Source organism: Numenius arquata, chromosome Z (assembly GCF_964106895.1).
Source record: "Numenius arquata chromosome Z, bNumArq3.hap1.1, whole genome shotgun sequence".
In the NCBI taxonomy this organism is placed as follows: Eukaryota; Metazoa; Chordata; class Aves; order Charadriiformes; family Scolopacidae; genus Numenius; species Numenius arquata.
This window is the reverse complement of record NC_133616.1, coordinates 26,204,036-26,226,250: the sequence shown is the minus strand read 5'-3', so window position 1 is coordinate 26,226,250 and position 22,215 is coordinate 26,204,036.

Sequence of the window (22,215 nt, the reverse complement as noted above, 5' to 3'; positions counted from 1 at the left end):
GAGCCACACCCCCAAAGTTGCCTTTTTAGCAAGTGTAATAGGACTTTTTCAGTTTCATAAAGTATCTTGATAACTGGAAAGTGCCAGTTAATGGTACAATGTTCCAACTATGAATTTTACAAAGATTAATCTACCCCTTTAGGATCCAAAGGAGCCAATCAAAGGCCGCCCAGTCTTCAATGTTTTACAATCTCTGTGGGCACAAAGCTCAGCTGAAACTACCGTTCAACATCCTAAACTGTCATCTTCATCTTCTTCTAGCATAAAAATACATATTTTCCCCCATAATAAAGATTTTTTATAATAGCAATAAAGTAACTCTAGAGAACATGGTTGTCTTGAGATAGCTTAACTGTGTGTGGTATCTCATAACGCCCTGGGGACCCAGCCACCTCATAATAATCTCTTTCTTTACCATGCCTTGCTTAATTAAGGAGTGAAGCCAAAAGGTCAATGCAGGATAAAAATGTAAATCACAAAGTTTTCATCTGGACCCTAACTCCATATCATAAAACATATATAGTGTGCTCATCACAAAGCTTAATACATTAGCAGACAGAAAGTGGAATATGCTTTATGTGCTCAAAATCTTAGTGTTTTAGTGAGACAACAAATAAAAGCGTTTGCTCCTTATGTATAAAATTATGTCTTTCTCCTCCAAAGGATAATTACTAAGTTATTGATTTCTTCCCTATGTAAGGAATCTTCTTTAGCCTTGTTACTTTCTTATAAATATGATACGTATGATATAAATATGATAGTTTTAGAGTATTTGGGTAGACCTAACGTTTCTTTTGTTTTGCCTACATATACTGAATACTGTGTGTGCTACTCTAGAGGGACAGACAGTATGGTATTACAGTCTTCTCCTTGTTATTCTAGGTCTCCAATGAAAGCAAACGTAATTTTAATTCCAAGTCTTGTTACTACATTGGAATATTGATGTCATAATGGGCAACATGCTTTGGCAGCTGTTTATCTTGTTGGTTTCTCAATCATTTGCTGTGCTGCTTTCCAGTCGCTTGATGTTAAAAATACACCTGCATTCAAACTGTACATATTTCTGACACAGATATACATTTAAACTCAAGTCTCAGCTCCTAACCTGTATTTATCATAAGTGATGGTTGCAGAACAATAAATATTTATTTATCTTTGAGTAACAGAGCATTCAGATTTCATTCATGGCTTCAATAATCAATCTAATGGTGTGATTCTGTTAGGGAACCAATTATGTGTTTTCTCTGATTCTAGGTAAATAAGTGGACAAGCTGTATGTTGTTCTGACTGATATTTGATCAGTTGATCTGGATTTAGATCAGATGGAGAATGTAAGAAACACAATGATTTTTCCCCTCAGTAGAAATGAGGCTCTTAATCTCACTCTCCTTTAGAATAGCAACATTATTCTAACAAAACTTATTTACTCTTGCAACATGTGTACATGCTTTTTTGGCTGGATATTCAATTGTGAAACATTTGTTATTTTTATTTTTTATGGAATCATTGCTATCAGTGACACACTTACAAATCTGTACCAGGACCCAGAAGACTTTTCATTAGGCAGTATATTGAAGTATGTACAACTGTAGCTGTTTCACGGATTGGCTTTAAAATAAGAGAATGTACTTTCCCTTTTGGTTCAGTTCCCTTTTAGGGACTAAACAACTACCTCTACAGTTTTTATATAGGTTTTCCTGACAGCCAAAGTTAAGTGAATGTAGCACTCTGGCGGGATGTTTATATGCTTGTTTCATCTATTATTCAGATACATCACTTATATAATGCTTTCCATAACAAGTTGTAGTTGAGATGTTTGTACACCACTTTTGTCCAATCAGTCAAAGTCAAGGATAATAAGGAGACTAAAGGGACAGAGAACTGATTTTTATTTACTTATTATTAAATCTTCCTTTCCTGTTTGGCCTGCAATAGATTACCTGCTGGACACTCCAAGAATGGAAGATTTGCCTTCTGCAGTTGTTAGTGTTGATTTCACTGTGAGAATTACTACAAGGTCCATAAAGTTCAAAGCATCTCCCCTCTACATGAGGTGCTGCTGAGGTATTCAGTAGGACTTTATGAGTTATGAGGTTACCAGATGTGCCAGGTGAGTGCAAATTGATTTCTAATTTAAGGTAGATTTAACTCTTTCTAGCATTGTCAAATCCATCTTTTTGAGATGCAGACCATATACTAAGCAATAAAAAATATTCTAGTGAGCACCAGAATGGGCAGTTAAAACATCTACTCCCCAGATATTAGCTGTCTGGCCATTACCAGTCTGAAAGTTCCTTCAACTCAAAATTTTAGATCCCTCGTGATCAAATTCCTATTTTTATTCCCAAGCAGAGCAGACTGCAATCACATAAGCGCCCTTAATGGGCCTCAACTCTCAACTGAAGAAGGCCACATTATGTTCAGTTACCCCATCTCTATGCCCATTCAGTCTCTTCTCTAAATTGCTATGCAGTGTGATAATTGTTAGAGAGTGGACAATTTCCCTGCTGGAAACTGAAACAATACTTAAATGGTTTGGAAGAGGCCACCAGGCCTCTTTATCAGCTGCGGGTTGGTAGCATCAGGGAAGGCCAGTAGTGCCCCATGAGAAGGCTGAGAACTCCACAGACTCTTTGGAGATCTCCATTCAACCCACAGAGGATTTCAGTCATTGCCTGCAGTTTTAACATTGAGAAATTTTAAAACTGTAAATTGTGTACCCTCTGCTCTGCTGGCTTTGCATTCTGATGTGCTGACAAGCAGAAAAATTCTAGCAATTCTAGGAAGAGGTTAAGAAAGATATCAATAGTTAAAGCAAGCAGGTAGAAGACAGCTGGAAGGAAGAATTCCTCTGTTCCCTAAACAGTGAAAGACAGTAATGGTGCTACAAAAATAAAGCATCTAAAAATTTATCGTGAAAAAACCTGAGTTACTTCAAACACACACATGCACATCCACATGCATTTCTTGAAAGAATCTTTAAAAATGGTGTGAACATCCCCCTGGATTTCAGCTCAGGGCAAACTGTTCCAGAAGCTGACAAGGTATTAGCCCACAAAATAGTTTTCCTGTCATTTTATACTCATCTGTTTTTATAGAAAGACCGTAACCAACCAATAAAATTGTAGAGCAAAGAAGAAACAAATGAAAGAAACCCCCACACCAACACCCCTCACCCCGGACTCTGTTTTGAGGTGTTAAAAAAATTATTCTTGCTATGCTTTCTAAGCAGATCAAAATGTAACAGAGTTTATTATTTGTGCATTTCGGTTACCTATATGAGATTGAGAAGGCCTGAAGCATTAGGACCCGTTAGTCTGGTACTAGCAGGGTTATGACCTAATGGTGGATTTCAACGTTTTTGATGTCTCTTGAGGTGATGGTCCATCTGTGCCTCAAGTTTGCCATCTTGTCCCTCGAGAAAAACAAAACAAAGCAAAACTTGAACTCCAAACAATTCCTAATGATTCAGTGCATCTCCAAAAGAGACAACACACTGACATAGTTGTATTCATTCCCTCCTTTTCAAAGGACACACCTTTGAAATCAAACCATTATCTTCACAACCCAAAGTATAAAACCTATCAGACAGTTACTGTATGGTGGCAGGTCATATTCCTAACTCCAGTCAACAGTGGCTTGTTAAACATTGTTTCCCAGAAGTTAATTACTCTTAGATGTTGTTGAGAAATTAGGATTCCAGTTGCATTTCATGGGCACTGGGAACAGTGTCTCTTGGCTAATTAAAATCCTTTTTTGTAATGCAGAGCACAAGAAACAAATAGGCCTCTGATTTTATTTGAAGGCCACTGATTTCTTGTGTAAGGATCTGATAGGGAGTTGTTGTATGTTTAGTAACACATTCATCAGGTACAGGAGATGAATTTGCGTAAAACTTGCTTAAATTAAATGTGTGTACTCTGGGGTACCTATATGTTTGAGAACAAAGAGCTGAAAGAAAGTGAAAATATCCTATTAAACCCCATTTAAGAACTGCTTTAACATTCGTGAAGTGTAGGGCCTCATTAAAGCTGCCATTCCTGGAATCCAGGCAAAACACTTTGCACAATTCAACTGTTGTTTCTACAACTAATTATTTTTATTTTCTAATAAATGCCCTGTGCCATGAGCAAAGAGCAGATTTTTTCCCCCCTTTCATTTAGCACAGCTTCAAATGCCTACAATAAAGGTGAGTGCATTTTACTGCTCTTTGGCTTCAGCTAATTTTGTTCTATAACAAAATCAATTAGACTGGTGTAGTCCCAATTTTTTCCCCCTCATTTCCAGCTGCTGAACTTGAATCTCTCTCAAAAGTACTTTCTCCCTTAGCCACAATATTTTTTTTAATGTCATAATAAATAGATTGTTGTGTGGTTTAAATAGAAGAGATGAGAAAGCAACCAAACAGGCAGCTTCAGAACAAAAATCAGAACATGAAGAGACACTTCAAGCCTTTGCTTTTCTACTGATGAGGCATTCCCTATTTATGAAAAATAAATTAATTCCCTGCTTACGTTTGCTGTTTTCCTAGTTATGTGTATTTTCACCATTAATTAATGGAGAGATGAGAGACTGCAGCACAACAAGCCCTAAGCAATATGAATGGATGCTTGGGCTGACTGAATAGCTTTTCTCCTTCAAGCATTGTTTTAGGTGGTGGCTGCATCAAGGAAAAGACTCTTTCTCCCTTTTTGTGATGCATCCTGAGCAGCCGCTAGAGACCTGGCCATGCGTCTGAATAAAGGCTAGAAATCTTACCAACACACAAATCATTAGCAGGGCAGATAATATAAGGTTCTGCATGGAAAAAGATAATAAATCCTCTTTTTGCCCATTTTAATGAAAAAAATGCTCTATGGAGACTGTGGGAGAGAGGCAAGTCCTTTCTAGCTGTCCAGCTCCAACGTGCGTTTACTGTAAATGGTTATATTTGAGTACTGGCCTGGATTATGAACTGTCTTGAAAGACCTCCTCTGTAGGGTTTTTGTCCCATTTAGATGTTCATTTCTTTTTAAAAACAGGTGCTGAGACCTTGTCTTATGTTAAATGCGCAGGGGTCAGAGAGACAACAACTGGCCTTTTACCACCCGTGTGCATGTTGCATACTAGTTACTTGTTGCAGGATTAAACTATATTTTTAGTAAATACCAAGTGAACTTCATCCCTATGTTTGGTTAGGATCTGGCTAAAAGCAGTAAGAAGCTACAGCATCTTCAGATTTTCCAAGAAAACAGAGTGCAATTACTGGAGAGGGAAAAATCCTCCATACTGCTATACCTCATGCTCTCCAAGCTAAAAACTTATCAGGGTTTGAACAGCATTTACATGAGGCCTAAAACACAATTAAGACCTTTAAGAATGACAGCAGCATGTCTGAAAACCTAATATTAATAATATAAAGAATATATTCAAGCAGTAGAACAAAGGGAGTTCTGACCCGCAAGAGAAAGTTCCTTAAAAATGTGAGACTACTTTGATCCACAGAAGCTTGTCACGGAGCCATGTAATAAAGCTAAGTCATATGAATTTGTAGTTAAAAGATGAACCAATTAGAGACTGAATAATTTGTGATATAACTGATAACAGGTCAAAGCAAGGTTATTGCAGGAAATGGACTTGACTTTGCAAAGAACATTGGATATTTGCAGGGCTAGTGAAAACTGCTTCTCAAATTAAAGTGTTAGTAAGCAGTGAAAGAACAGAAGTGCATCTCATTAAAAATAAATACCAGGGCATACAGTCAGAATAGCAGACTCCAGCAAACAGTTAGTGAAACAAAAACAATATAATGAGGAGTGCAATATTACATATATGATCTGAAAGAAACCATATGTTTAGTTTGCATTCAAGTGTGGACTTTTCTTAAATAAAGGAAGATGTTTTCACATGCTACTAAAGGCATTTAAAAAATGCAAAAAACCCAGCAGAAATTGGGTAAAATTGTGGCTCAATTATTCACAAAATATTCAAAGCTGTCGATGGTAAGAGGCAGAAAGTCATACTAAATCACCTGCAGCACAACAAGACCAGTCTATCCTGGTGGGTTTCCAGAAGAAGAGTCCTCCAAGTGACAAGGCAAAATTAAAGACCCTGTGGTTTTCTTTGCTTCTTTTTTATAAAAAATGAAGAACAACGCAGCTCCAAAAATTATATAGATGAAGTGGTGGATGAGTCAAAGCTTTCCCAGTCCCAAGGCAGGTCTCTGGATGCATCTGCCATGAGAATTATGTGTCCATAAAAAAAGACCTCCACCTCCTTATGGCACCGATCTTCCACACAGCTGGGGAAAAAAGCCCACCATGCTTCCCCCCGCCTCTACATTTACACACAGTTCAGGACACAAACTCTGTTGTCCATGAGATGAAACAAAGTGGGTATAATGCAAAAGAACCTTCTATCACACGCATAAAACATGATACTTTTTATTTAAAATTCCACAAAAGTACTATCAAAATCGAAAATATCTACGTATATTCAAATATGTCAAAGTACACTTAATATATTGGCTGTAAATACAAATGAAGAAACCTTCCTTTCCCACAGCTAGGGCTGGATCATATGAGAAACACAGACAGCTGTAAATACAATACAGAGGTCTAAATAACACATACTATTTTTCCTTTAAGAAAGTAAAAGCAGTGAGGGCATTTCATTTCTGATTTAGGTTTGTTTAGTGACCTCTTTCATAATTTTTCTCACACCTTTGAGCCATTGGTCGTAAAGCTGCCTATTTTCTTTGCCACGTTTGGGTACTGTGCCATCATGGTATCACCTTGTCTATTTGGCACTCCCATACCTGTACTAGCATGAATGCAGTAAAAATAACAGTTATTTCACATGGAAGAAAGCAAAAAAAATATACAAATCTACAGTGAGTATGCAGATGCATGAGAAAAAGCAAGAGCTTTTCAGCCAAAATATATTGGGTTTGTGTGGCAAGGTTTTGCTAGCAGGGAGGTTGCAGAGGTACCTTATGTGAGAAGTTACCAGAAACTTCCCCCATGCCTGATAGAGCAAGTTCTAGCTGGCTCCAAGATGGACCTGCCACTGGCCAAGGCTGAGCTAATCAGCAGTCGTTGTAGTGCCTCTGTAATAACATGTTTAAGAAGGGAAAAAGAACTGCAGCACAACAGCAGCTGGGAGAGAGGAGTGAGAATATAGGAGAGAAACAGCTCTGAGAATATGGGAGAGAAACAACTATGCAGACACCAAGGTCAGTGAAGAAGGAAGGGGAGGAGGTGTTCCGGGCAGCAGAGTAGAGATCCCCTGCAGCCCATGGTGAAGACCATGGCAAGTCAGGCTGTCCCCCTGCTGCCCATGGACGTCCATGGTGGAGCAGGTATCCACCTGAAGCCCATGGAGGACCCCATGTCAGAGCAGGTGGATGTGCCCAAAGGAAGCTGTGACCCCGTAAAGAGCCCACGTTGCAGCAGGCTTCTGGCAGGTCCTGCAGGACTCATGGAGAGGAGCCCTCACTGGAGCATATTTGCTGGCAAGACCTGTGACCCAGTGAGGGACCCACACTGGAGCAGTTCATGAAGAACTGCCTGTGGGAAGGACCCCATTGGAAAAGACTTTCTCGTGGGAGGGATCCCACGCTGGAGCAGGGGAAGAGCATGAGGAGGAAGAAGCAGCAGAAACAATGTGTGATAAACTGACTGCAACCACCGTTCCTCATCCTCCTGCGCTGCCAGGGAGAGAGGAAACAGAGAAAATTGCTAGTGAAGTTGAGCCCGGGAAGAAGGGAGGGGGTGGGAGGAAGCTGTATTTATGATTTGGGTTTATTTCTCATTATCCTACTCTAGTTTGATTTGTAATAAATAAAATTAATTTTTCCCAAATTGAGTCTGTTTTGCCCATGACGGTAATTGGTGAGTGATCTCCCTGTCCTTATCTGGATAACAAGCCTTTTGTTACTTTTTCCCCTCCCCAGCTAAGGAGGGGGAGTGATAGAGCGTCTTTGATGGATACCTGGCATTCAACCAGGGTCAATCCACCACATAAACCCGCTAACTGCAGCTGAACTGAAGCACCAAACAGGAAGCACCATACAGTAACTTTCACTTCAAAGCACGTGAAGAGAAAAAAGGACACATTTTCAATAACACAACAGTGCTGTCCCCTTAGGAGCTGAACCCAGATACCACAGCACCCTACCAGTCACACCAGTACTCACTATGGTTTTTACGTTCAGATACTGGTAAGCACCACATTTCCAGTGAGAAGGCTCCTGGAAGCGTTGCACCGGCAACAGCTTTTCTCTTTCCCTTGTGCTCTGCAACTCAGTCAGAGGAGTTGCCTTCAGAAGCCAAGCAGTGAACTGAGACTTCCTTGAAAACTCTGCTTACAGCTATTAGAACTCCAGAAGGAAAAAATGGTAAGAGAAGATGGATGAATGTACTCCACACATTATGAAAATTGAAGGCAAGCATGAAGTCTTGGAGGAAAATATGCAATAAAAAAACCAACCGTGTTAAAGGGACACTGGAAATTCAGTCCCAAACTTTATGCATGGTTAAAAGAAGTACTTCGAAAAAAACCAACATAAATGATGTCTGCCTGACTCTTTAAAAAGAAGAGGTTTTTATTTATCATTTACTTTAAACATACCAAATCTGGTGCTTGGTAAACAAACCACAACTTTTTGAATGGAAAGAAAACCTGAAGCAATCAAAATAGGTACCAAGCTATAAGGAACTGCTTTGCCACTAGGGCCCTGAGAAAGGAAGATAGCACAGAGATTTTGTCAAGACAGCTATGATGGAATGTAGCAACAGTGAAATATATGTGTGTGTTTGAAGAATTAGTAGTAGAGACTGTGTTATGTTACTGCTTAATTCTTCATTACAAAGCTTTTATACCTCCTGAGAAGCATATAGTTGCAGTCAGCAAGAGGTAGATACTGTGCTATAAAAATCCACCACAGAATTGCTTTGTTCTGCTGAAAAGGTAGGAGCTGACAGCACTTAGTGGGATAAAAATCAGTAGCTGGTGGCCACCACTTAGTAGCAACTATCTGAGTATCAGAAAGTAGGTAAACTTGATTCAAAATATATGCAGCTCCACATCTTCGTAATTGTGTGTTTGACCACTTTACAGACCAGAGAAAAAGAAAGGCAGAAACTTGGCCAGAAGATGGAAGCATGGGAAAGAGCAAAGCAGAAAGCAATGGAACAAAAATGCTTTTTGTTCCCTAGTGACATTGTCCAAGTACATAAACAAGGAGTACGTAGGATGAAAGGTCAACTAGGTTTAAAATATTCCTTACACATGCATAGAAAGAAAAGGACTGGAAGTCATCTCATCTGTGTCCTAAAGCTGGATCAGCTGTACTGTATATCATTCCTGACAAATTATTTGCCTTAACTTCTAATGATTTCTAGTTCTGGAGCCTCTACAACCTCTCCAGCCAGCCTGCTCAGTGGCTGCACTGTCCCTTATTGCCAGATAGCTTTCCTGTGCCTAAACCAAGCCTTGCTACATTACTTTCTATCCATCACGGACAGGGGAAACAAGCTATTCCTTCATCTTCCCAAGGGTCTTTTAGGTATTGCAACAACAGTTTGCATGTTACCTAAAGTCTCTTATATTACCCTGCGTGTAGGAATGATATAGCCTCTGTATCATCAAGCTGGACCTTTGTGATACCACATACACAGGGAAAGGGATATCTTCCGTGAAGACTAGAGCATAGAAGCCTGGTAAGCTAAAATACTACACGCTGACTGTGAAACTGTCCTCTTGCTCTTGGTGCAGTTGTACGTGCATTTGTGCATGCAGTCAGATCTGCTCCCTAGATGACAAATCCAGAGCTGTTTTCTGGCTCAAAATTTCTAAATTGCATAGCCAAAGAGGAAATGCTACCCTTGATTGGTTCAACCCCAAAGAAAATAAATTATTGAGTTCTTCTCATCTCCACTGAATTCATATGAGGGGTAAGCAGTAAAGAACAACATGAACAGCTCTGTGGCAAGTGAAGGTAATGCAAATGGAACAGCCATGGAGTCTGCTTGAGATAATGACATTCCTGACCAAGCTTGCAGTGAGATGAATTTTCCTACCTGCAAGCCTTTGGGTACAGATGGATGTAGACTTTCCGTTTGTCTTAGCTTTTAAGGTGTCCAAGTGAAGACGGCCTAGGGATTTGCTTCTCAGAGGACTATGAATTGAACTGAGAAAACCAGGTGCTGTCTGTAGTCTCCAGTGACATGTAACGCATTTAAAATTACTCACTGCTTCCGAAAATGTACCCCATACATTTCTACATACATGTCTCTTCTCCATTTGTCTGTTCTTCCTCCTGATGCCGCATTAGGTACGTATCTGTTACATCTCCTAAATTACTTTTAAAAGGGTGCTAGCTCAGTTTTAAAAGCAGAACAGCAGCTGATCCCTCCAGATTAGGATTTACTATTTTTCTTAACTTCTCCCTGTTGTCTCTGGCATGTACATTGTGCAAGACATTGTTGCAGGATGGTTACCACATAAAATACTCTTACAGTTATTGAAGACAGTGACATTTTGGTTTCTAGAATGCAATATTTCCATATGTCAGTTTTGAAAATTTTCCACTTTTTCTAGGTGAGCCTCTTAGCCCCTGTTTTGGTTTTGATTTTGCTTGTGGCTGTGTACCCAGAAAGAGGGTACTTGACTTGTCATAATACGACAGTTGGCTTTAATTTTAAAGTTATCAGCATATCCTTATAGCCATTTCTAGATGTATCTCTGGTGAAGGAAGACCGGCCTTTGGTTGCTTGCCAATGGAAACAATGGAAAGGCTTTTTTTTTTTTTTTTCAATTTGAGCTAAAGGCAGCCTGATAAAATGCAGTTTCTGCAATTTGTTGAATTATTAAACTATGCAGAAATTATTAATCATTCTAAACATGAGAAATAACTCGTGGGTTTCTTCTCTTGGTCTCACTCAACTTCAACTGCCCTTTTTGAATTAATCTCTGAAGACAATTATTATTTATATTACAGCAACACCTAGAGGTTCCTACTGAAATCAGAGCGCTATTGCACAAATTACTGTACACACCTACAGAAAGGCATGATCCTGCCTTATATTGTGTAGTCCAAATTGGTCAGCAAGAGAAAGATGAGCAGAGGAAGCAGTTGGAGCCAAGGCGAGAGGATGCACCCACACTCACACAGGTCATAGTGCTGGGATGCATCTTTGGCACCCAAATGTGAACCCAACCATTTCTCCATCCTGCTCTTGGAGATTGTAGCCAAAACCAGATGGACATCACCACTGATGCCAGGAGCCAAGCTGCAGGAAACAGAATGCTGGGGCAGTCCCCACGGTCACCGGTGGAAGATAAGCACCCCTTAGGGCAAATACACCCAAGACCCAACACTATCACACCCCAGAAGGATTTTTGAGTCCAGAGCAGTGATTGGAAAGAGTGTGAGGAAGGACAATAGTTTGGCAGTGCTCTAGCTTACCAAAACGTATCGCAAGAGCTCTGCTTCTGCTATTTAGTCCTGTGGTATCTGTTTTGGAACAGACCAATGAAAAATCTCTGGGCTTGCTTTCTCCCATACCACTTGGGGTTAAAGAGGGCTACAAAATGTAACAAGGTTTGGAAATCACCCAGCAGCACTCATTTGCTGTTGGGTCCAGCCTTTATTAGTGGAGAGAGCTTCAGATTTGAGGCTAAATCACTGGCTGGAGAGGACAGGAGCAGACAAAAGGCAAAGGGTACCATATCCAACCTGCAAGTCGGATGTGTAACAAGAACGATTTGGAAATACTGCAAAGAGCAAACTGATCCTGGTGGTAGTGTCAATAGCCTCCCCTGTGAGCACTAATTATATTATTACGAAAACAGACTAACACAAAACTAAAGCACAGAAACATACATTTAAGATCTGGCCGGATGCCAGTGTGCTCAAGGCACATTCTTCATACCAGCTGAATTATGATACTGTGTTATTTGTTTTGCTGGAGTGCTCAGGAACACTAATCATCAACCTGCATCCTGCTGCGGTCCATGCCATAAAAATACAGAAGGCCAACACACCCCCGCCCCCAAACAGCTCACACTGCACGTGAGAGATCAGAGGGGTACAGACAGCCTAAGATGGTGTAACCCAGCAAGATGGGTATTTGTTTCCAGGTATCCATGGTCCAGATATCGTCAAGGCAGAGAATTTTAAAAGAGTGTTTTGAGGGAGAACACTGTGACTTTACTAATGTTTTCACTGAGATTGTCATTAAGAAGGAATATAGAATTTTTAGTCATTCCTCCTTCTGACTGCAATCTTCTTACTCCATATCTACTAGGTAAAATGTTCCAAAACAAATATGTTGCAATCTATTATAAAGAAACAGGTCACCCAGACAAACATCAACAGTTGCTTGGGAGTAAGAACAAGCAAGTAAGAACATTATAAACAATACATCAGGCCTTGCAAGGTACTTCAAGTTTAAATAATAGCACCTGCTATTTCCTGGGTTGCAAATAGCAAGTATTTACTAATGATACCTTAGCAATTCACAAAACAGGGAGGAAGGGGAGAAACCCCACTTTTTTTTCGGCAGATCAGAAGATGCTGAGGAAGATGTTTGTGCCTGTGAGGGGAGTGGGGGACCATGGGGCCAGAGCCACACGGAGGGGATTTGAGTGCAATGGGAATAAATCTGTGAAAATGTGTAAGTGGAGCTGCAGAAGGAAATCTGCAGCCGCCTGAGCCAGGCGGTTGAATGGCAGAGAGGATGGAGGCTATTTGAATACTGATGTGGCCCTCACTTTCTTCCATTTCCATTAATGACATGCTCATCAAGGGCAAACAATGGGACCGGCTGCCTGCGCCTGTCACACTGTGTGGGTGCTGGGAATGCCAGGCTGTCATCCTGGGGCTGCATTTAGAGACCTGCACGCTAATAAGAAGTGCTCTGTGCCGTCAATGCAGACAGGTGCTTCCGAGGCTGGGACATGCTCCATTCCCTTCCCCTGAAACCCTCCTCTCCCGGCCCCCTGACAGACACCATGAAATGCACAAATTAACAGCCCCATCATGTTGGGCTGCTGCTGCCTGCGGTGAAAGCAGAAAATCAAGTTGTCACCCAGGGTGCAGTGATAAAGCCACAGCCTCATTTCTCTGTTGGTGCCCTATAATAGCAAATGCCAGACAGCTGGATGGATTGGGAGGTTTTAGATTAGGGTCCTGATGCACTTTGGCCACTGAATTAGCAGTTGCTGTTTTCATGCAGATTATTTGTGTGCAAAGCAAACATCTGGAGAAAGCAAAGGCTCCAGAGTCAGATATTCAATGCTTCTTTCCTCTAATGAAGCAGAAATAACAGAAATTATACATTGCCTTAGAAAAAAAAATCCCCCTCATCAATGAAAAGGCAAAAACCGTCCCGGGTTTGCCTTTAGAGGCCTTCCCAGCAAATACACAAGACTGTGTTTGCAAGCGTTTGCCCACAGCCAAACTGAACAAGACTTTCAAACCAAGATGAGCTCGTAATTTTACAACAAAGGTGGCTGGAGAAAAGTCACAGCAAGTCTTCCTGGGAAGGCAAAGGGGAGGGTGGACTCTGCAAAGGTGTTTTACTTCCATAACACAGCACCTTTCTTTGGCAGCAGATTCTTCCCACAGTCACCCAAGACCCACGGCACTAAGAGTCTTTAGCCATTTTCATGCATGAGTAGCTCAGCCATAGGTGACAACTGATGTACAGAGCTCAGAATCCAAAGGGGGGGCCAAAGCCACCCAGAAACTCCCATTGTCTCCTCACAAAGGCAGGCACCTGGGCTTGTGAATGAAAAAGAAAGCCGAAATGGAACCAAAGACAGTCATTGACTAGAAAGGTGATGGTGACAGAGACTGACTGCGCAGACGTTTGCCCCGCAGCAGGCACCGCACCAGTGATAAGGAGTGGAGGGGCCGGAGCCCTTCAGACTCCAAGGAGTTTAATGACATAACGGCCTGAGAACTTCAACATAAAACAGGAAGAGCAACTAACGAAACTTACAACATAAAACCCCCCTCCTGTCATTTTTATAGTAATAGTAAAACACTTTATTGAATTTATGAGCTACATAATGACTATGAAGAATGTAACCTGAATTAGAACCAACTCAGAAGTATAATATCAACTATAAACCCTTTTCTATTACCCTATCCCTTTATCATCATCCTATCTGGCTCTTTTTAAACCAAAGAATATTGTGTTCTTCAAAATTTAGTCTGAGATACATCTCCTAACTTCTCAATAAATCAAGCAAACCCCAAGTGTTTATAAAGGACACAGGGCCAAAAAATCAAGGCATAGCCCAGGAAGAGATTTTACAGCTAGAGTTAGGAAATCACTGAAAAATGAAAAAGCAAACAACATTTCTGTGAAAGTTGTGCCTGGGAAGGCGTGGGGGAATATCCTGAGGGTTTTGGTTGTGAAGCTGCATAGCAAGGTGCAGGCAGCATAGTGTTATTAGACAGTTCAGACTCCAAAATGCAAGTCATCAGTGCAGACCTTCAAAAGCAAAGCACAATCCCAGAACGCACCCCTGTGCAGGTGGGAAGTCCATTTAGGAGCAGATGCATTAGCAGGACTTTGAAGCACCCTCTCCGGAGCCCTTTCAGTCCCAGGGTTTTGACATGAGCGATAAAATCTGTGCAAAGCCAGAGAATGCATTGAGGGGCTGTTTATATCCAGATCCATTATTTTTGCGGAGGAGTTTGTAAATGAATGATTGTGGGGGAGGGAAATGTACATAACACAGCTAAAGCAGCATGTTTTACTGTGTTTTCTGATTCCATTTTACTCCTTTAGTCTCTCTGGTCCCCAAGGATTTTTCTGAAGGGGCGATAAAATAAAATGGGTGAAACAAAGCCATAAGCCAGTTAAGTCTGAAAGACATGTCATCTCATCTAAAAAGAAGAAACGGACCATTTCCATGCCTAGGGCTGACAGCAACGCCTGAGCTAGCAATAGCGCTATTCCGTTTGATTTATAGAATAATGGGGTGACAAATGATGACAAAAATAAACTTTTACTGCACTGAACTGCTCCTTTATTTATGAAATTTGGCCAAGTAGTGAAATCTTTTATCTGCAAGTTGTAACATGGAGTGGAAACGAGCGATTATGGTGTGGTAATAGTAATCCAGTGATGGAGGCCGAGTCAGTTGGAAATGGATTGAGGTAAAATAACTACCGCACCATGATAAATGTGAACAGCGCTTTGCTGACAGATGATCTAACAGGTGTTCATAACAACTATATAAGAGGATTTATTTATGACTAGCCACAGCCGCAGCACTGTAAATCAACTCCAGCAGCTGCACACCGCTGAAACCAAGTCCCTGATGGAGAAACAGTGCAAGAACCCAAAAGAACACAATTCACTTCAGAATCTTAATCATCAAATAACGTGGTTTTTTAAGCAATTACACCACAGTGCAGAAATCAGAATGACTTTCAATTACGTCAAGCTGAGCCACCAACTAACTTTGCCCAAACTGAGGCATTGGCAGAGGCCCACAGATCTGTCTGAAGCAGAACAGTTTCTTTTGGACCCGGTGTCAGAGGTGCCTTTTTTCTTTTTTTTTTTCCTTTTTCTGATAAAAGAAGCCACTGTGGTGCTGTTATGACATGGTGCTGAGATGGTAAGGGCAAGAGGAACAGCAGGGGCTCCTCTCTCTGCCTCACCAGGATGTAATCCCTCTTAGCTGTGCCAAATCCAAATGTCTGGAGGGCTGCACTCCAAGTCCTGTCAGTGAAATGATCTGATCACCAAAACCAACCTGAAATACTACCAAAACACTGCAGCCTCACAGAAAAGGTTACCAGGTCTTTAAACCCAAATAATCTTGCTATTTTGCTTTAGAGCATGGATTTGCAAACATTTGAAGACAGCTGAGGGAGGAGTTGGTGGTACCAAGTGGGATGGATCCCTGCTTTTTGCCAGAATTGGAAAAAAAAGTCTAAAAAAATAACTGAATTGGTAATTCTTTCATCTCTTTAATCTCCCTCACAACTGATGTTTTAGAGTCATACAGAATACCATTTACTTTCCAAATAGGATTCAGCAAGTGCTGGTAAGCTGTCCATTGCTGGTGTACACACAGAGTGCAACTAAATGAGTAAACATCCTCACACAAATATACAAAATGAGAACAAACCAAAATGAAAATCATAGGAAATAATAAATACTATGGGATCAAATTATTCTGTGGGTGAAACACTATCTGCAAAGAGAGGGAAGTGTCCCCTGCAGTGAGGTATGTTACACACAAGCCTCCGGGCACCGTTTAGGAGAAGATGAGGGGGTCTGCAGTGCCCCAGGACAGAGCCAGCCACCCCTTGTGAAGGTGCAGCCCTGTTGCCCACTCACACGGGTCTGCTCAGGGTCCCCAGGAGCACAGGTTGTCACAATAGCTGGCCTTTTCTTATAGCAGCTTTCCAGTATCTGAAGGGTGCCTACAAGAGAGCTGGAGAGGGACCTTTTACAAGGGCATGTAGTGATGGGATGAGGGGTAATAGCTTCAAACTGGAAGAGGGAAGATTTAGATTGGATATTAGGAAGGAATTTTTCAGTGTGAGTGTGGTGAGACACAGGAACAGGTTTCCCGGAGAAGCTGTGGGTGCCCCATCTCTGGAAGTGGCCAAGGCCAGGCTGGATGGGGCTTTGAGCAACCTGCTCTAGTGGGAGGTGTCCCTGTCCATGGCAGAGGGAGTGGAACTTGATGATCTTTAAGGTCCCTTCCAACATAAACCATTCTGTGACTCTATGGCAAGCAGGCCTTGCACCTGGGCGAAGCCTCTTGGGGACAAGCAGGAAGCTGCTCAGCCCACACCTCCCCTCTGCTTGGGATTTAGTTACAAACCTCCATAAAAGCTGCAGCCCTCTCTGGAGGCCACTGTCCCATGGGACTCCTGCTCCTGTGGCCCAGGGAAGGGGCTTGCTGCTTCTCCGTCCTCCTTCACCCAGGCAGGCTGATGGCACCTGGGCCCTCGTTGGCATCCCAGCCTGGCCAGGTGTGCCTGGGTGGCTGCAGGGTGGGCAGAGGCCACCCCACCTGCCCTGTGAAGCTACAGCTACCGGGCCCCAACTCAATGGGTGCCTGTAGCTACTGCTGCCTGCCAGCCTGCCCAGGCCTCAAAGTCCTGTGAAAAAGGACGGCCCATGGCTGCTGGTGATGGAGATGACGGGCAGCAATTTTGATCAGATGTAATGTGTTGCAGAAAGAGAAGAGCTGATGTTGCCTCTCCCCAGGCTCCTGCCTTCCCTGCGCCTCCCTGGCCCACACAGGTGCTGGACTCAGGAATGCACTGTGAGCCTGAGCTTGGACCATGGTGGGTGTACCAAGGTCCAAGACAGGGCTGAAGCTCTGCAGGGTGGCTGGAAGCACCAGGGTGCTCCCTCACCCACCTGCCATTTGCCATGGCTAGCGGCTGAATGGCTGTCAGCCATGGCTGGTACCAGAGGAGGCCTTTCACCACCTCTCTTTCCACTGCCCGCCCAGAGTCCACTGGCATTTTTACAGGGCGGGAGGGAGAGAAGGACCCAAGTGCACCAACAGCTCTTCCTCTTTCTTGAAGGAGCAGGGTGCTTGTCAGATGTTTTTGGAAGGCTTAGTCTAAATTCTTCCCATCACAGAGAAAAAACAGGTCTGGGTTGAGCCAGAGTGGGGCATGGAGATGTAGATGGTGACTCGAAACATCAGGGTGAGAGCTAGCCGGGACCTGGTGAAGATGCAAAAAGCAGTGGTGGAGCCAGCAAAACTCATTTTTGCCCTCTCTCTTGTACATGCACAATGGGGAAAAGGGACTTTAGAATAATGCTATTGGTAAAGAAATGTATATGCACGAGAATGTACACAGGGATTTAAGTGGATCGGGACTTGGGGCAGTATGGTCACAGCATGGACTCAAGAGTTACCAGCCACTGAAGAGTAGTTCACCTGGTACCTTCTAAATCAAAACCGATTAGCTTTGAGACTAGAAATGCAGTGGTGTTCACCATCTCTTTCTCTTCCAAACAGGTTCACAGAATCACAGAATCTTAGTGGTTGGAAGGGACCTTTGAGATCATCGAGTCCAACCACAAAAAAAAAAACAAAAACACACAAACAAACAAAAAAACAAAACACACAAAACCAAACAAACAACAACCCCCCCCCCAAAAAAAGAAAAAAAAAAAAAAAAAAAAAAAGCACCCACCAACTAAACCCCACATCCACAACCTCACACACAACACCCCACCACAAACCAACAATCCCAGGCACTAGAGCATGCCCTGAAGAACCACGTCTACACGTTTCTTAAATACCTCCAGGGATGGTGACTCCACCACCTCCCTGGGCAGGCTGTTCCAGTGCTTGACCACTCTTTCAGTAAAGTAATTCTTCCTAATATCTAATCTAGACCTCCCTTGCCACAGCTTCATACCATTATGGTTCACTGGACTGCGCTACATAAGGACAACAAGCATACCAGATAAGAGAAAAATAACCTGAACAGAAGCATTACCTTTATCAGGGTTGTGCACAAAGGCTTCTATCAGCAATGAAACCACATATGCAAACACAGCAAAGCCTGGTGTCTGCACCACAAAACATTTAATATAACAGGTGTTATAAAAACATGCACTTTATGATAAAAAAAAAAAAAAAATATGGGTAAGAGTAAGACAGACTGGCAGAAAACGAAGGGGACAAAATCCGATGCTTGTTTCATGCACTCACTGCAAGTCAGATGAGGGCTTGGGAGGATTCAACTTACCTGTACACTGGTTACCAGAACCCATGTTAGGGCACTTAAGTGCTAACCCAAAATTAAGGATTTAAGATATTGTATGCAAAACTAGAGAGTTCAGTAATTGAATACTTTTTAAAAAGAATTAATACTAATTATGGTAATGAAACATTGCAAAACAAAGTGTGCAAAAGGATTTCATCCTATCACCAAATATCAGTAATTAGCCTAAGCCTCGGATCAAGAGGATTTAAAGTGCTTATGTTTTTTGTATCCTAACCAATATGTATCTGTATGTTCTTTTGCTAATGTACATTTCCAGTTTTGTTCCACTTTTAGTAAACTTACGTGACAGTGGATGACCAGAGCTTAAGTACATGTTGTCTTTAAAAACAGGGGAAAAAAAAAGTTATTTCTTCCTCCAATTTACATAAATTGCTTTAGAAATGTTACAGAAAGCCACCTTGTTCCTGAGTTTGTAGAAATGATCATCAGGAAAGCCAATTTTATCTTTTCTATGCCATTCATTATTTCATATCCTGTATCATGTCCCTGTTCTAAAAACACTTTCATTATTTCCACTATCCTTTCACACAGCATTCTATTTTCATCTTCCATTATTTTGTTCCTAGCTCTAGACCCATTCCTGTTTCTGCTATTTTTTTTAGAAATTAGTTACTAGAATTAAAGCAGGGTATGCAGGAAAAAAAATATTATCCTCCTACACAGCATCATAAAATGTGAAAGGAAAATAAGAGGAGAAAAAATTATGTTATTTTCACTGTCGTGCATCAAGCCTATGTTTATATTCTGCCATCGATAGTAACATAACAACTCTTCCTATGCCCTATTATTTCCAAATGGTTTGAGTTGTTTTGGAATAATTGAATTTGAAAATTCAGAAAAAGAGAAGAGAAGAAAGAAGGGAAGAAGGAAGAAGGAAGAAGGAAGAAGGAAGAAGGAAGAAGGAAGAAGGAAGAAGGAAGAAGGAAGAAGGAAGAAGGAAGAAGGAAGAAGGAAGAAGGAAGAAGGAAGAAGGAAGAAGGAAGAAGGAAGAAGGAAGAAGGAAGGAAGGAAGGAAGGAAGGAAGGAAGGAAGGAAGGAAGGAAGGAAGGAAGGAAGGAAGGAAGAAAGAAAGAAAGAAAGAAAGAAAGAAAGAAAGAAAGAAAGAAAGAAAGAAAGAAGAAAGAAGAAAGAAGAAAAGAAAAATCCCTTCCTCACAAGAGGGAACATGTGCTTGTGGAAATAACGAGGAAGCAAAGATGAGGTAATCTGTGAATCTCTCACTATGCAGAAACTTTCTCACCTGTTTGCCCGTGCTCTTGTTGCATAATTCTTCAACCCAAAATTACCAGCATCAGTTTTAAAGCTTGGACTATATCACAATAATCTTGGAGTCTCTTTGAGTTTTACTTACCTTGGGCATGAATGAATTAAACAGTTAATAAAATTACACCCAAATTTTCTCTTTATGATAACATATTCCAATTCGCAGTTGTTGTTGGTTTTCCTATGTTTCTGCAGGTTCCATTGCATTTGAACCCTTCATTATTTAAGTAATTAACCCTTACCTCCCTCTCCCTGAAGTAGACCTCAATACAATTCTCTAACCATCTTAGCAAAACGCACCTCACCAGTCCTGCAATACTATGCTTTAGCCTTGCTCCTGCATCCCAACTCGCGCATGTGCAGGTACGTTCCAAGGCTGCCCAGGTCTAGATTTTCACCAAAGCCAGGTGGTTCTCAGTGTGCAGCTCCTGACTGAAAAGTCTGCCCACAGAGGTAGAAGCTGCTGCTACCTGGTACAAGCAAATCACTCTGAAGTGAATTCTAGACTGCAATTTAGACTCATCACCTACTTCATATCCCAATAATATTTAATATGCTTCTATAAATGATGAAAGGTATGGAAGAAAGTGAATAAAAGTGATACATAGCAAACCCACGAAACTATTGTTAACTACTGCTAACTGGCTGAATTATGACTGAATGCAACTTCCACTATTAACATGACATGCACATGTGCTCATGTTTAGGTTCCAGAAGAGCTGAGCTTTATTGCATGCAGAGATGATTTACTACTAAACTATCTGTCCTTAAAGAAAGTTTCTCTCCAAATTACTATTTGGGGAAGGCAGCATAAATTTTCAAGTCACACCATCAGCCCAGATACCTGTATCAAGAGTTATTGAACTACAGGACCAAGTCACAAATTGTTGAAAAATGCAAATTTATACCAGAAACTCCCCAAATATCCTTACATGTTTCCGGAAACATGTTTCTGGGCTTCACTATTAAAGTGTATAAAGTACTCTAGGGAGGCAGAAATTACTCAGAAATGTGTGTGAATTACATAACATTAATACGCTTTCCTTTGATTTATACTGTGGTACAAGAAAATTCCCATTTTTTTTCTCCTTTACAAACATGGCTGAAGGTTTTGCGGTTCAGCCTTTTCTCAGGAAGCGTGGTTCTGCACAGTTCCCTCACCACCTTCTCACTGAGTCTTAATATCAAATACCATCTAGACTGATCTGCATTTTCTCTCAGATGATGGCATTTTGTACAAAGAGTAAGTTTTCATCTCATTGAATAACTTTTACATCTCACTTGAAAGCTGTAATTCAAGAAAAAACTTATTGCAGGATTAGGACTTCAGAAATTAATGTAACTGTTGAACACGTACATTTCTGTTGAGGGCACAAGATTCTTGCTTCTTTGTCTGAGAAGTGCCAGTATATTTTTAGGTGCTACATTTCTCACAGAAGTGCAACTTAAATACCTAAAAAAACCTGAACCCTCTTTAGCATTTGCCAGTAAACTCTGCTACATGTTGGAACTATGTTTTAGTTCTACCAAATTTTAGTAGAAAATTATAGAAGAATTTTCCAGTGTGCAGTAATGCAGCATTTCTGATTAAGCGATATTTTCTGTCATCCAAAAAGCTAAACCAAAACAGCACCACTTAGTCACCATCAAAGGACCATGTAAGGGTCCTGGTGACAGAGTGAGGTTACAGTTACCCAAAATATCTTCTCTGTGTCATGAAAATATCTGTAGCGGAGCCATGAGTTACTAGGAAAAGCCATGTCATAAGTGAGGAAAACTGATATGAAATGACAAAGCTCAGCATCTTCAGTCCTACCATGGAACCAGAATGTGAAGGGAATGTCAACATCAGTGACACCCAAGCCACAGGCAGAAAACTGGGTGCAACAAAGGCAGCACAGCTGTTGGTCTCCTCAGCAAATGTGGTTATGAATTTCTCTTTGTCTCAAGCCCTGGTTTATACACTGAATTTCACTGAATTTTTTTAGAGTTGGAAGGGACCATAAAGATCATCTAGTCCAACTCCCCTGCTGAAGCAGGATTGCTTAGAGAATGCTACTCAGGACTGCATCCAGGTGGGTCTTGAAAATCTCCAAAGAAGGGGACTCCACAACCTCCCTGGGCAGCCTGTTCCAGGGCTCTGTCACCCTCACCATGAAGAAATTCTTTCTCAT